General features: G+C 42.1%; 1 protein-coding gene across 3 annotated transcripts in view; it reads left to right on the plus strand.

The window, feature by feature from the left end:
• Positions 1-13,961, plus strand: part of NOS1AP (nitric oxide synthase 1 adaptor protein) — a 289,665-nt gene that overhangs the window by 175,370 nt on the left and 100,334 nt on the right. The window contains exon 1 of one of the 3 annotated variants that reach the window (XM_079913813.1): positions 6,617-7,496. The exons of the other annotated variants lie outside the window; for them this stretch is intronic. The gene's annotated coding sequence lies outside the window, so the exon portion shown is untranslated. Of the gene's footprint in view, positions 1-6,616; positions 7,497-13,961 lie in introns of those variants that run through there. 3 annotated transcript variants of the gene reach the window in all.

Consider the following 13,961-nt stretch of genomic DNA (forward strand, 5'->3'; position numbering starts at 1 on the left):
GTGGGCTTTTTTCTTTTGATTATCTGTTGATTTTCATTTACCAAGCCACTTAAAAAAAAAAAATGTTTTTTGCTGACACAAGTAGTTTGGTTGAAGGTTTATCTTTTTAAGTTCATGAATCCAGAAAATAAGAAGCAGACATATGCTGTACCCAGGAAATGATCATTCCTGTCTTGGGGAGTTAATGTCGGCTCCTGTAGAGGCTCCTTAGTGGTTGAGGTGGAAAGGGGAGATAGGATTCCTGGATTCTGGAGCCGTGTGATTTTGGCCAACTTGGCTAAACCAAGTTAAGAACCATTTATTTTTCTAATAGGGGTTTTTGATGAGATGTTTTGTATCATCGACTCTAATGTTTTTTTACTCTCATTTTTTTTTTTAAGTCAGGACCTCATAGGGCTAGGATTTCTGGAGCCCCAGCACAGATCAGGAGGGTGCCACTGGTTGGGAATTACATGTGTCATCATGTGTAGGAATGGGTGAACATGAAAGTTACCATCACCCCATGTGGCTGACACCTCCCCCTCCCTCACTCCCGACCCCTGCACGCACCATTGCTGACCCTAACAAAGTGTTTCTAATTTTCACTTGAAAATAATCTGAACATGTTTAGGTTGATGGGCCGTCTTCTCATTAAGATTTCATAAAGCTTCCCGGGAGTGTAGAGAAACCTCCCCAGGTCTGCTTGCTTCGAGCCTTTTGTTTGGACCCTGAAGAGGAAGTATGCAGCTTGTTCATGAGAGTCACAGATGAAAATTAAAGTTGAGGGCACTTGGAACCCTAGCAAAGGCCGAAGATTTTGAGGTGAGCTCTAGGGAAGTGAGCATGTAGGAGCAGGCAATAGTGTACAGAGCTGAGAATGCCAGAGGGGAGAGCAGTGGGGCTGGTAGACAAAGAGGACCGTGAGAAACTTGGACTTGGGAGGCAGGGTTGGCAAGCTGGCTCCACCACTGCCTTGCTGACTGACTAGTAATAGGCAAACATGGTGGTCATTTTACAGTAAGGAATATGAGGCCTTGAGAATCTACATGGGTGTGTTTTCTGCAGTGGCTGGCGTGTCATGAGAGGCTGGGATTGGTGAGCGGTGACAGAGGAGAAAGGATGTGAGGATAGTATGTTCTAAATTACAAGTTACTTTTGTTGCAGTACTGTATAGTGTAGCGCTGTTTACGGAAGTTACAACTGTAGACCACTATAAACGGGGCACAGGGCTGGGCTTTTTACCAGCCCAATCCGTAGAGTGGGCGATGTCGTCCTCCTTTTGCAGGTAGAGAGACTGAGGTTTAGAAGGCTTGAGTAACTTCCCTGGCCTCACACAGCTGATAGATGCCAGATCTTTCTCCAAGCCCCTATTTTTGCCACTATTCCTGCTTCCTCTCCAGAGAGGCCCTTTGTGATCCATTTCAGTTCGGACATTTTATGATGCTGTCAAAATGCTTTTCTTCAAAAGGCCCTTTAGGAAGCTGTTAGAGCTCCAGGAATAGTACAGATTGAATGTGCTCATCAGTTAAACGTATTTACATCTCCCTTGGGGCTGTGGAATCAGGAGGGTTAATTAGCATCTGTCAGGCTGTTCTAACATACTGGGAAGGATTCAAGATGACCTTGAAGAGCGTTTTATTTTGAGGTGGCTCCCAGAGCTTGTATTATAGATTGGTCAATCTTTTCCCCATCTCCGACCGCTTTTATTTACAACGGCTCTTTCTCCGGAAGCTGGGATCTACAACTTTCCTGTGCTTGTCTGTTCCAGCTGGCCCTGGCCAGACTGAAGTTAGCACCCTAGACCCGTCCCCCAAAAGTTCTTTTTTCTCCCTCAGCTCCTTTTACTGTTTCTTGCTGAGAGACCCGGGTAGCTGGCCCAGGAGAGGGAATTCAGGAGTTATTCAGCAAATAACCCAGGAGTTATTTGCTGATGAAGATTATTTTTTACAGGATAGGCAATGAATTGCTCTGAGCTATCTACATTCTCTGATTTCCTCTCTCATGACCTTCCGTTGCTGTGTGCAAGGTGTTGATCAGGACAGGGGTCCCAGCCAAGGTGAGAGCTGTAATCAGTGGCCATAGAGTGAACAAGGTCAGATGGATGGATCCTTTGGAGAATGACCTCAGGTAGCATTGTAAACTCATTGCGTGAATGGAGTCTCATATACAAGAGAAACGTTGAAAAACAAACAATGCAAGTGATTGTTTTCTGTGTGAGCAAGCTAACCCAGATTTTAAAGGTAGGAATCTGGTTAATAAGAATTCAATTAATTGGAATAGAGATAAGGAGACAGGGGCCAGATTAGCAGCAGCCATATACTGAGTCCAACCCATGAGACTATGTCTGCCGTTATGGCAGAGTATCTGAATGATTGTTTTGCTCCACCATCATCTGGTGTGTCAGTAAACATTCCTGCAGCTGTTTTCCTTCCTTTGGCTTCTGGACTGAACTGGATCTTCTTATGGATTTAACTCTCCTTCCAAAAGGCTTTATTACATTTGAACTCCTTGTGAGTCCTTGGGACTTTGAGCTGTTGGTCAGAGCCTGTGCTGATGTGGACAATGTTTAATTTACTGTCTCCTTTCTGACCTGCCTCTGTCAATGAATCGTCTTTGAATGCCAGCATTACTCCTCTTACTCTACCATGTTTGCTTCTCAACTTCTTTGCTTTCCTTCCTCCTGTCTTGGAGGCACACATATACTTACACATGTGGCTGTGCACACACAAATGTGTGCTTATTATATATGAACAGGGTCTCTTTTCTCTTAAGAACAGAGTGGTTGATGATGCGAAAGTCACTTCTCATTGAGTCTTAGGATCCCTCATGTGTTTGGTCTGAGTCAGGGATGTTGATTTTTTTTACCCTGTCGACTAGAGCCAGATACCTAGAGCTGCTTGTGAATGTACCCCCTTATTTAGGAATTAACTTCTTTTAGATTATCTCTTAATGAATCCAGGACCTTCACTCATTTAAACACTTCTTAAGCACCTTCCACTTACAGGGTGTGCCCTTCTTGCTCCAGATTATTCCTAGGGGAAACTGATTTTTGTACAAGTTTTTCCCAAGGATTGGTCAGAAAGCTTGTGTGTTAGAGGTGAGAGGGCCACACTGGAGGGGACATAGATGCACAGAAAGGATAAGTGGGGCATCCAAGATAATAAAAACTTAGCTTATTACACAGCCACCCACATTCAGGCCTTGAATCCATGTCAAATGCTGCAGAACCTTCTGGTTGGAGGAGAATAGAAAGGGAGCTCTGGCTGGAACTTGCCAAAAGCCGGGGAGTTAACACATTGGGAGGACAGTGGAAGCCAGTGGGTTTCTCCGTTCACATCTCTATGTGATTTTTCTAAAAAGTGCTGTCAGAGGTCACATAAGTGGTAAGAAATCCAGGTCCAAATCTGGTACCAACATAAGAATTGTCAAAGGCAACATCGTCTGTAGTGATAGTGGGGCGGGGCGGCGGTAGCGGGAGGTGGCCATCTGCTGCCTGTGTAGGTCTTGAGGTTAGGTTGCCATATTATAGTGCCGTGGATCACCTTGATTGTAACCCCTGGTTGCTGAACCTGACTTAGCCATGCATCTCTTCAGATTTTCTTTAGTGGCCATAGACTTTTCTCTTTTTTATCCAAATTTCAGGGAGGACATTTCTGCCTTTAAGCAACTCCATTAATCAAATGTACCAGACTTATTGCCTTGTTTTGGTTATTTAAAAAATTGGCCATGAACTGTCCCCTGGCTAAATTTCAAGCCTGATTTCTAACCACTCCCCTGTGCTCATTTCCTCCAAATGCACAGGGCTGTTTGCATTTCCTGAGCACTGAGTTGGTACCTGGAGGCCACAGCTCGTGTTCTTGTTCTCTCCCAGCCATATAGTCCCCTCTTACCTTGTCTCCCTGGGCAACCCCTGGTCATCCTTCCATTTTACTATACAGTGTTTACAACATTGAATCAGAATTATTAGACGTCTGTCTTTTACTCACTTGTTTGTCAGCCCCGTGGGATTAGGAACCACATCCTAATAATTTTTGTGTGACCTGCTTATAGAACAGTCAGTCCTTATCCCTGTATCTTCCAACAGGACAGTGAATGGGATATGGGGGCTGTGATGGTGGTGGGGTTGGGCAGGAGAGAATTGATTAAAAAAAAACAACCCAGCTGGGTAGGAGGCACAGGTGCAGCTCCCACCATGCATCTTATCTGTAATCTTTTCCTCTCACTTGAATCTACTTCTACTTCCCTGGGTTCTCCTCTCCTACCTTGGTTTGTTTTCAGGTTGACACATAAGTGGTCTCTTGTAGTTGCATGTTATCTTATATCCATGGCTCAACTTTTAGCTGTAGATGTTTTCGTCTCCCCATTGGTCAAGCCTTTAAGATCTACGGTGGAAATCTTCTGACAACAGTGCCTGTCTCACCTATTGCAGGATTGGTTGATATTCTGGCAGGTACTGGCTGTCATTTTCTGTCCTTGGTATTTCTTTAGGCTACTTCTATATGTGGGTTTTCAGGGAGAGGAAGAGCCCCCACAAACAAGTCTACCACTAGGGTAAATAAATGCGTCTTTGTAGGATTTTTTTTTTTTTTTTGCATTTACATTTTTTTTAACATCTTTATTGGGGTATAATTGCTTTACGATGGTGTGTTAGTTTCTGCTTTATAACAAAGTGAATCAGTTACACATATACATATGTTCCCATATCTCTTCCCTCTTGTGTCTCCCTCCCTCCCACCCTCCCTATCCCACCCCTCCAGGCGGTCACAAAGCACCGAGCTGATATCCCTGTGCCACGCGGCTGCTTCCCACTAGCTATCTACCTTACGTTTGGTAGTGTGTATATGTCCATGACTCTCTCTCGCCCTGTCACAGCTCACCCTTCCCCCTCCCCATATCCTCAAGTCCGTTCTCCAGTAGGTCTGTGTCTTTATTCCTGTCTTACCTCTAGGTTCTTCATGACATTTTTTTTTTCTTCTTAAATTCCATATATATGTGTTAGCTTACGGTATTTGTCTTTTTCTTTCTGACTTACTTCACTCTGTATGACAGACTCTAGGTCTATCCACCTCATTACAATCATCGTTAAATACTAAGGTTTAAATGCTTATATAAGCCTAGGGTATTTGACATAAGGTCAATAACAAAGGAATAGCCCTGGGGTTGGCAGGGTGTGCAGTGGGTATTCACAGTGGCATGTATAGGCTGATGTTTGGTTGATTCCATTAGTACCCTTTCTCTCAGCTTGTAAACTTTGTGGTTTCCATACTCGCTATTGCTCAGGCATCATCATCTTTCCTACTGTTGCTCAGGGACAACCTGTAACCTCTGATACAGTTTGTTTGGTTGTGATTCTCATCTGGGACAGAGTTCACATGTTTGTATACAAGTGGTCTCTCTGGGACCGTACCCCTGTGCGCTCTCCATCTTTTCTGAGTTACATTGCTTTTGGGTGACTGACTTGGGCAACATTTTCAGTCTTTTAAAAGACAGTCCCATGTCCAGAAAGGCATTCCTCAGATGTTTCTGGAGTTGTGAATCAGGCTGTTAATTGTAAACTCTTGAAAGAATGTGCTGGTTTCTCACCATAAGCACAGTGGGCCATTTCTAACAATACCGATATAGTCTCTTATGTTTGCACAGTCAGAGGATGGTACTATTGTCTGATTTTCTTCTCCATGAATTTTTTATTTTTGTGATTGCTTTTGAAAATGTTCTGTTCAAATTTTGTATAATAGTTTGACTTTGCCATTCTTTGTTTCCAATTTCATATAGTTCCATTGTTCAATATTTACATGATTGTGGCTTGGTTCTTACATTTTATTGTGGAATAAGATTGCATATGAGTTTTTTCTTAGTTGAACTGCCAAGAAGTCATTGAAATTTACTCTCAATTATGTTAAGTTCACAGCATATAAACATAAAGTCAAAAACCATTTAAAGGTTTTAAATGTTTTTTAAAAGCATTAAAACATTAACATGTGTATGTTATAGGGTTGCAAGTCTTAATTTAAGAAAAGTTAAACTTCTCAAATCTGGCTTGTGCAAAGTAGAGTGGATTACGTTTCAGAAAGAAATTTAGCACTTGTATTTCCTAGTTGCATTTATTCCCCGTTTATTTGTAATTTTAAAAATCTGCACTTTGTGCTTGTGTTTTTCTCCAAAGAAACTAAGGCACCCTTAAAAAACCACTTTAACTAACAGCATGCATATTCTGGTTGCATTGTTTGGGTTTTGTTGTCTTTGAGAGTCCCCTTGTAGTTTCTCCCCCTTGCAGAATGTAGTGATGTTGTTTCTATGGAAACAGTGATGTCATGGATATGAATGGGGCTTAGTGACCACCAGGAGTGCCATATATCAAGGCCAGTGATAGAGCCCAGCTTTACCTATGAAGTTGCTAATGGGGCTCTGTTGTCAGCAACTTGAAATATATATGGGAGGAAAGTGGATTTGTGTAGCAATTCTGGACAGCCCATATGGAGTGTGTGTTTGTGAAGCCATGTGTATGTGATTGTGAAATAAATCCTGCTTCACGGTTTGACTTTAGATCAGCTGGATTCCCAGGTCCATGAGGTGGGAACTTGTAACATATGAAATCAAGTTCCCAGCATCTATGGAAGAAATGAAGGAGAACTATGTCTCCAGGGTTTGGTATCCAGATACATAAGGCTTGCAGTGTCAGCATTAATACAAATCGGAGCTTTGTAATAATGCGTGTAATAAATAGGCATTGATAGACAGTAGGCATATAGTTTCGTTGAACTTGAATGCATTTAAATATTCTCTAAATGTAAATGACTTGATGAATAATACAAATTATGACTAATGGATCAGAGCCAGAGTCTGATTAAGCAGCATACTGTAACTTATATTTCTGAAGAGTGTAGCCGTGTTCAGAGAGGTGGTCTGGAAAGGCTAAGCTCTTGATTCAGTGATTGCGCCCACTTTTGTTTTTGCCTTTCCTCTTTTAGAACTGCATCCAGATCTTGCGGCTCACTCTTTTGACCATTATCAGGATATATGATACTTGATGTTTTTTTAATGGTCCAAATCATTTGGAACCAAGTTTAATGATTGCCCTATCTTGATAACTCAACTTTGGCTATTCCAGTTAAAAATGAAGTATCATTACAAAGTAATGAGACAGATAATGATGTAGTTTATATATTGGTTCTAAAACTTCTTAAAGGGTGATTTCCTTAAACTTTCAAGCAGTTATTTCATTAGAATTTATTATGTTCCCAAGGTGACTTCTTTGAGGGTGAACTTTTTTTTGGGTCTATAAGTTCAAGTATACATGACAGAAATAAATCTCTCTGATAAATACTGCCTTAATCCATTTGGGCTGCTATAACAGGTACCATGGACTTGGTGGCTTACAGATAACAGAAACTTATTTCTCACAGTTCTGGAGGCTGGAAGTTCAAGATCAAGGCACTGAAATGGTCGGGGTCTGGTGGGGGCCCTCGTCCAGGTTGCAGACAGCCATTTTCTCATTGTATCTTCACATGACGGAGAAGGTGAGAGAGCTCTGTGGGGTCTTCTTTTAAGGGCACTAATCTCATTCATGAGGACTCTACTCTTATGACCTAATTGCCTCCCAAAGGGCTCACCTCCTAGTAGCATCACATTGGGGATTAGAATTTCAACATAGGAATTTTGGGAGGACACAAACATTCAGCCTATAACAGCCTATAACACATCATAAATCTCATTTCGTATCAGACAATGAGATTTTCCATATAAGTAAAATTTAATCTTCTCCCTCTAAGCATTAGTCCTGTCTTTCAGAATTAATAATCATTTAATTGAAATATTTCATGATCTGTCATGCCCTCTTTCTTAAAGGAACTTTACAGAATGAAACTTAACTTTTTTTTCCCCATGGCTCAAAGTCATTATTTTGAATTCTACTAGTAATATTGAACCAAAATAACGAAGTACTGTCCTCAGAGGTCGTGGAGGGAGCATAGTGCTAATTGATTTCCACTTTATAAATGACACAAGTTGCTCCTGTTTTTGTTTGTGCGTTTTTAGTTTTCCTCTACTTTCCATCTTTTTTTTCTGTTTTATCCCTTGATTTTAGGCTACTGGTGTTTGCTTTTTGAAGTTGTCAGTGTGCCTGACTCTGCTAGGCTGAATAATGGCCCCTAAAAGATGTTTGTGTCCTGGTGCTACTTTACGTGGCAAAAGAGACTGTGCAGGTATGATTAATCTCCCACGTGGAGATCCTTTACTTACCCTGGTGTTTCCATATGGGCCCAGTAAAATCACAAGGGTCTTTCTGTGGGCAAGGCAGGAGATCAAAGAGATTTGACGATGCTAATAAGCTGCTGGCTGTGACGATAACAAAGGGGCCATGAGCCAAGGAATGCAGATAACCTCTAAAAGCTGGAAAAGTCGAGGAAATGGATTCTCCAGAAGGAATACATCCCCGTGGACTCATTTTAGGCTTCTGACTTCCAGAACAATAAGATGTTAAATTTGTGACATTTTTAAGCCACTAAGTTCATGGCAATTTGTTACAGCAGCCATAGGAAACTAATACACTGACCCAGGCTGTTGCCCTCCTAATTTGAGGCATTCTATCAGATGACTGAATTTGTTATACATATACTTTCTGTCCAGCAAACATTTGTTATCAATTTTGTATCAGGTGTTCAGAATGAAATAAGACACAGTGTGTCCCACATTCTCAGTTTTGCTGTGCACCTAGTCCAATTGGGAGATTGAGCTGGGAAAAGACAGATAAAAGTATCTTTGCAATCTAATCTATTAGGTGCTGAAACTGAATAAAGAATGAATACAGAATAAAGAATGGTAGGAATTCAGAAGAAGAGGCAACTATCTTATTTTGGGGGATCCAGAATGTTCAGGTCTTACAGAATGAATGTGTATGTGATTGGTGGGGAGAGGAAGTGTGAAAGGGGAGTCATGCCCGACTGAAAAAGTGGTAGATGGGCAAAGCCCATTGCTGGTAATGCAAAATTCATAAATCACCTTCAGTTGATTTTCTTTTGAGGGAAGTAGATGAAGACCCTGTAGACACTCACACCTGTTTTGGTTTTCCAAGGCCCTCTTTGCCTTTTGTCCTGCATGTTGGCTGGATATTTAGTCCTTCAAGCTGCAAAATTTTACCCATGGATAAGAGAAGCATCAATTACCTATAAATATAAACCAAATTAACACCTAACTTGTGGCCAGTGTACTCTCTGGAATATTCCTGAAGCCCTCATTCTTTCACTGACTATAGCAAAGAGCAGCTTCTGATCCTAAGATCAGGGTTCTCATAGGTATCCTCATTAAATCTTTTAACAGTTAATAGTGTCATAAAATATAACCAGTTTCACTTTTGGTTCAAATTCCATTTTTTTTGAGGGGGTAACTTCATCATGGTAATAATTCAGTGCTATTCTAATGGGAAGATTTTGTTAATTCATGAGGGATTGAAGAACACAATCATATTTAGATTAGCTTGTATTTTAATGAAGGGAAAATAGGGCATCTGGTTCACCAAGACTCTGTAGCTACTTTAATTGCAAATTGTGTAGAATGATTTAGCATCCCTTTGTTCCTGCTTAACAGTTATCATCACATCCAAACTATCTACTGAGTACAAGTGCAAAGCATTGTTTAAAGTGCTGTGGGAGGTGTAAAGCTACTAGTAATCTTAATAGTAGCATAAAAAACATTTAATCATTTAACCCATTTATTGAGCCATTTAAATGAGCCTAAGCACTCTTCTAATCTCTTTAGATCTATTATCTTGTTTGATCTTCAGAAGAATTGCTTACTTGCTGCGCTACTCTATTTTTTTCACCTCTCTCTCTCTCTCTCTCTCTCTCTCTCTCTCTCTCTCTCTCTCTCTCTCTCTCTCTCTCTCGGTAGACTGATTCCAGCCTCATCTTTCTGCAAGAATAATTCTTGTTAAAGAAATCAGTGATCACTCTCTCCAAACCCATTGGATGTTTTCCAGTCATCTTCCTCGGCTTCTCAGGAACATTTGCCACCATTGATCATCACCACTTCCTTTAAGGTTTTTGGCTTTGTCAGTACATCATACCTTCCTGATTTTCCCCCCTCTGGCCATCCTTTCTATTAGATTGAATCGTATAGAAATTGCTGGTAGTCAGCTCTTTGGTCCAAGAAATGGTACTTTTCTGTGGTTTCATAGAGAAGTTGGTCCTATTATAGTCTATAAGGTTTGGAGTTCTCTTATTTTCTCTCTTTACACTGCCATTGGGTAATCTCACGTACGTTTACAACTATACACAGACAATCCAGAATTTGTATGTTTGATTGAGACCTCTTCTCTGACTCCAAATTTTTATTTTTACCACTGATTACTTGACGTCTCTTCGGTATCATCATGGATACTTTGGTATCCTCATGTCCAGAATCAAACTCTTGCTCTTCTTCTGTGAATCTGGTTCTGTTCCAGTTATCCTGGTCCAGTGACTGGCACCACCATGTATACAGTTGCACAAACATTAGTAACCTGTCCCTTGCTCTTTCTGCAGTCCCTGTTACATTTACTTCTGTACTAGGTCTTGAATCCAACAGCTTCTCTTCATCCCCACTACCCTCCTAGTGGTCCTAGTTCAAGTGGACTGTTGCAGTAACATCTGAATGGTCTCCCTACATCTTTGCCAGCCTTGCCCCACCCTTTTGGTCTATTCTTCATACTATGAACAGAGTGAGCTTTTTTTTTTTTTTTTGCGGTACGCAGGCCTCTCACTGCTGTGGCCTCTCCCGTTGCGGAGCACAGGCTCCGGACACGCAGGCTCAGCGGCCATGGCTCATGGGCCCAGCCGCTCCGCGGCATGTGGGATCTTCCCAGACCGGGGCACGAACCCGTGTTCCCTGCATCGGCAGGCGGACTCTAAACCACTGCGCCACCAGGGAAGCCCCAGAGTGAGCTTTTGAAATCAGAATCTTCAGCCATGTCCCTCCCAACTTAAATATATTCTTTGCTTCCTTTTCCTCTTAGGCTAAAGGCCACACTTCTTAACATGGCCTTACTGGTGCAAGGTGGCCCCCTGCCTCTTTCTTTAGCCCCTTCTCCCTTCACTGCTCCCTTCCTGTCTTTTCTGGGGTCACACTGCTCTTCTTTCCATTTCTGTGGCCTCTGTACTCCCTCCAGCCCATGGCCTTTGCCTAGGTGGTGACCTTTGCCTGGAGTATTTTTCCTCCCTTCTTTGCTTTCTTAGCTTCTATTTATGTTCTAAATTTTTACGTGTCAGCTCCCTGAAGAGGCCTTCCTTTTCTTTCCTGACAAGGTCACATCTCCCTAAAATAAGCTCATTTTCTTTATGAAAATCCGCAGTTACAATTTTATGTGGATTTGTGTGATTCTTGGATGTGTACATCCTCATAACCACTCCAAATTAGGCTGATCCCATTTTACAGATGAGAGAACTGGGGCAGGTGATTTGCCTGAGATAATTCAGCTAGAAGGTTGACTGAGCTGGGAGTTGAACCCAAATCTGTGTGATTCTGTATTTATTAACGCTAGGATCAGTTTTGAGGAACAGAAAAACCTGAAGTAACAGAAGTTTATACACAAGGTAGAAGTCTTTCTTGGTCATGTAATACTGTCCCAAGGTGGTTTGGTAGCCTGTGGTGTCAGAGACCTTGGCTACTTACGTGTGTTGCTTCACTTGAACTTAACTTGACCTTGTGGTCCAGCATGACCTTGTCTGAGGCCAGGGAGAAGCACAGAGGGCACATGCAACTACCTCTTCAGGAAGGTTTCCCTAAGCTGCCATGGGGCACTTTTGTTTATGTCCCATTGGCTCGAGCTTAGTCTTATGGCCACATGATCTGCAAGGGAGGCTGGGAAATGAAGTCACTATTCCAGGTGGCTATGTGCCAGCTAAATATTGGGGTTTCTGTTACCCTAGGAGGAGAAGCAGTGTGTATCAGGAGATTACAGGCAGTCTCTGGGTAAGACTGTAAAACCCAAGCTCTTGACCACTGAGCTTGCAAGTTCCTGGTCTCAAGGATTTCTGTTTTACTAGGGAAACAAACGATAAGTTAACAGTAAAAGAGAAATACCAGTGAAGTAATATCAGTAATAGGATGTTACCAAGCATGTGGTATGTGTTCAGAAATACCAGATAATTTTTGGTGGTATCCAGGAAGGCTTCAGGTGTTAAGTGGGCACGGCAGTCTATCACCATGAATCACTTTGTAAGAAAATTCTCCCTTTCTAGTTCCCTTTCATTCTTTCTGATGATATCAACACCTGATATTTATCTCTACCATTCTAATACTGGTTATAAGAGGATTGCTTTTTAATCTCATTGGTGTCAGTGAAGCTTTTGTTTGTCTTCTGGTTCTTGGTATTTTCCTCCCTACCGAGTCTTTAAACATGGTCACTTTTGTTGTTGCTGTCGTCGAAGGCTTTGACCAGAGGGCTGTCTGTTCATCTTCTGAATAGTGCTGTGTGGCATTCTTCTTCTGTTGAATGCTGGGTTTCTAACTAAAGAAGAACCTGTTAATTATGAAACCATTTCACCAGAGTGCTCATAATTCTGCTCTTTTGTCCTTTTCTTCCTAGAGGATACATATTTCAATGGTGAGCCATGGAGTGATAGGCCACAGTGTAACGACTGCACTTCTGTAGTTGTGGAAAAACCAGGAGTAGTAGTAATAGTAGTAGTAGTAGTAGTGGTAGAAGACAAACTAGCAGATGGATCAAAGCGCTGTATCTGCCCTACTGAGGTAATACTACTTCCAAACTAATGTTTGAAGAGAGAAAAATCTGCTTCTGTTAGTTTTAGCACTGCTGCAGTTGGTGTAGAGAATCATACAGAATTTTCCCAGAGGGCCCCACCTGTGTTAGGGAATGGTCATAACACCTGGTGTATTGGCTACATGTATTCATCTCCTCTCCCTCCCAAATCTCACTGAAATAGCCATTAGGACAAAGAGAATAGAAGAGGAAATAGGAAAAGACTTCAGTGACTTTTTAAAGGACAGAATGTGTGGTGTGTTGATGGCTTTAGTTGAACAGAGGCAGCGTCAGATGACAGGTAAGTTGATTGATGTGGGAAAGCTCTGGAGAGGCTCAAGACATGGAGGGTACCGGTTGTTGCAAAAGGCAGAGGTAAAGTGCCAAGATAAAAAAGATTTTAAGTAGAAGTCTTCATACTGAGCTGGCAGGACCCTAGAGCTCCCTCCCCTGTTTCTGGAATATTGATTGTAAGAAGACTTATCTCTGGAGAAACTGAATGGCCCCAGAGAAATGATCCCTAGGCCTTGACATTTGAAGATTTCTGCAACTAGGTGGCCAGTTTACATCCTGATCACTCTCTAGGGAAGCTCACTTGTCAGTGAGGCCTTCCAGACAACTAGCCCCACCCGCTACACAGAGCATTTCCAGTCAACTTTTGATTTTTTTCTCCTCAAATAAGGGTGGGCAGACCAAAATCATGAAATATTTGGGGAAACCACCCTACACAATAGAGAGACAAAAATAAAATGGAAGGAAGAAGCTGAAGAAAACAGAGATAGCAGAGATCAGAAGAAAACCTAAAAAAACGAAAAACAAACCTGGAATTAAGACACTATGTCCTAAAATAAGAACAAAATGCTATGAAAAAGAAATAATTAGAGAAATCTCCAAAATTAAAAATATGATATTCAAACTAAAAGAGAAATCAATGGGGGGCTTCCCTGGTGGCGCAGTGGTTGAGAATCCGCCTGCCAGTGCAGGGGACACCGGTTTGAGCCCTGGTCCGGGAAGATCCCACATGCCGTGGAGCAGCTAAGCCCGTGCGCCACAACTGCTGAGCCTGTGCTCTAGAGCCCGCGAGCCACAACTACTGAGCCCACGTGCCACAACTGCTGAAGCCCGTGCGCTTGGAGCCCGTGCTTTGCAACAAGAGAAACCACCACAGTTAGAAGCCCATACAACGCAACGAAGAGCAGCCCTCTCTCGCCGCAACTAGAGAAAGCCCGTGTGCAGCAACGAAGACCCA

Source organism: Stenella coeruleoalba (assembly GCF_951394435.1).
Source record: "Stenella coeruleoalba genome assembly, chromosome: 1".
NCBI classification, from domain to species: domain Eukaryota; kingdom Metazoa; phylum Chordata; class Mammalia; order Artiodactyla; family Delphinidae; genus Stenella; species Stenella coeruleoalba.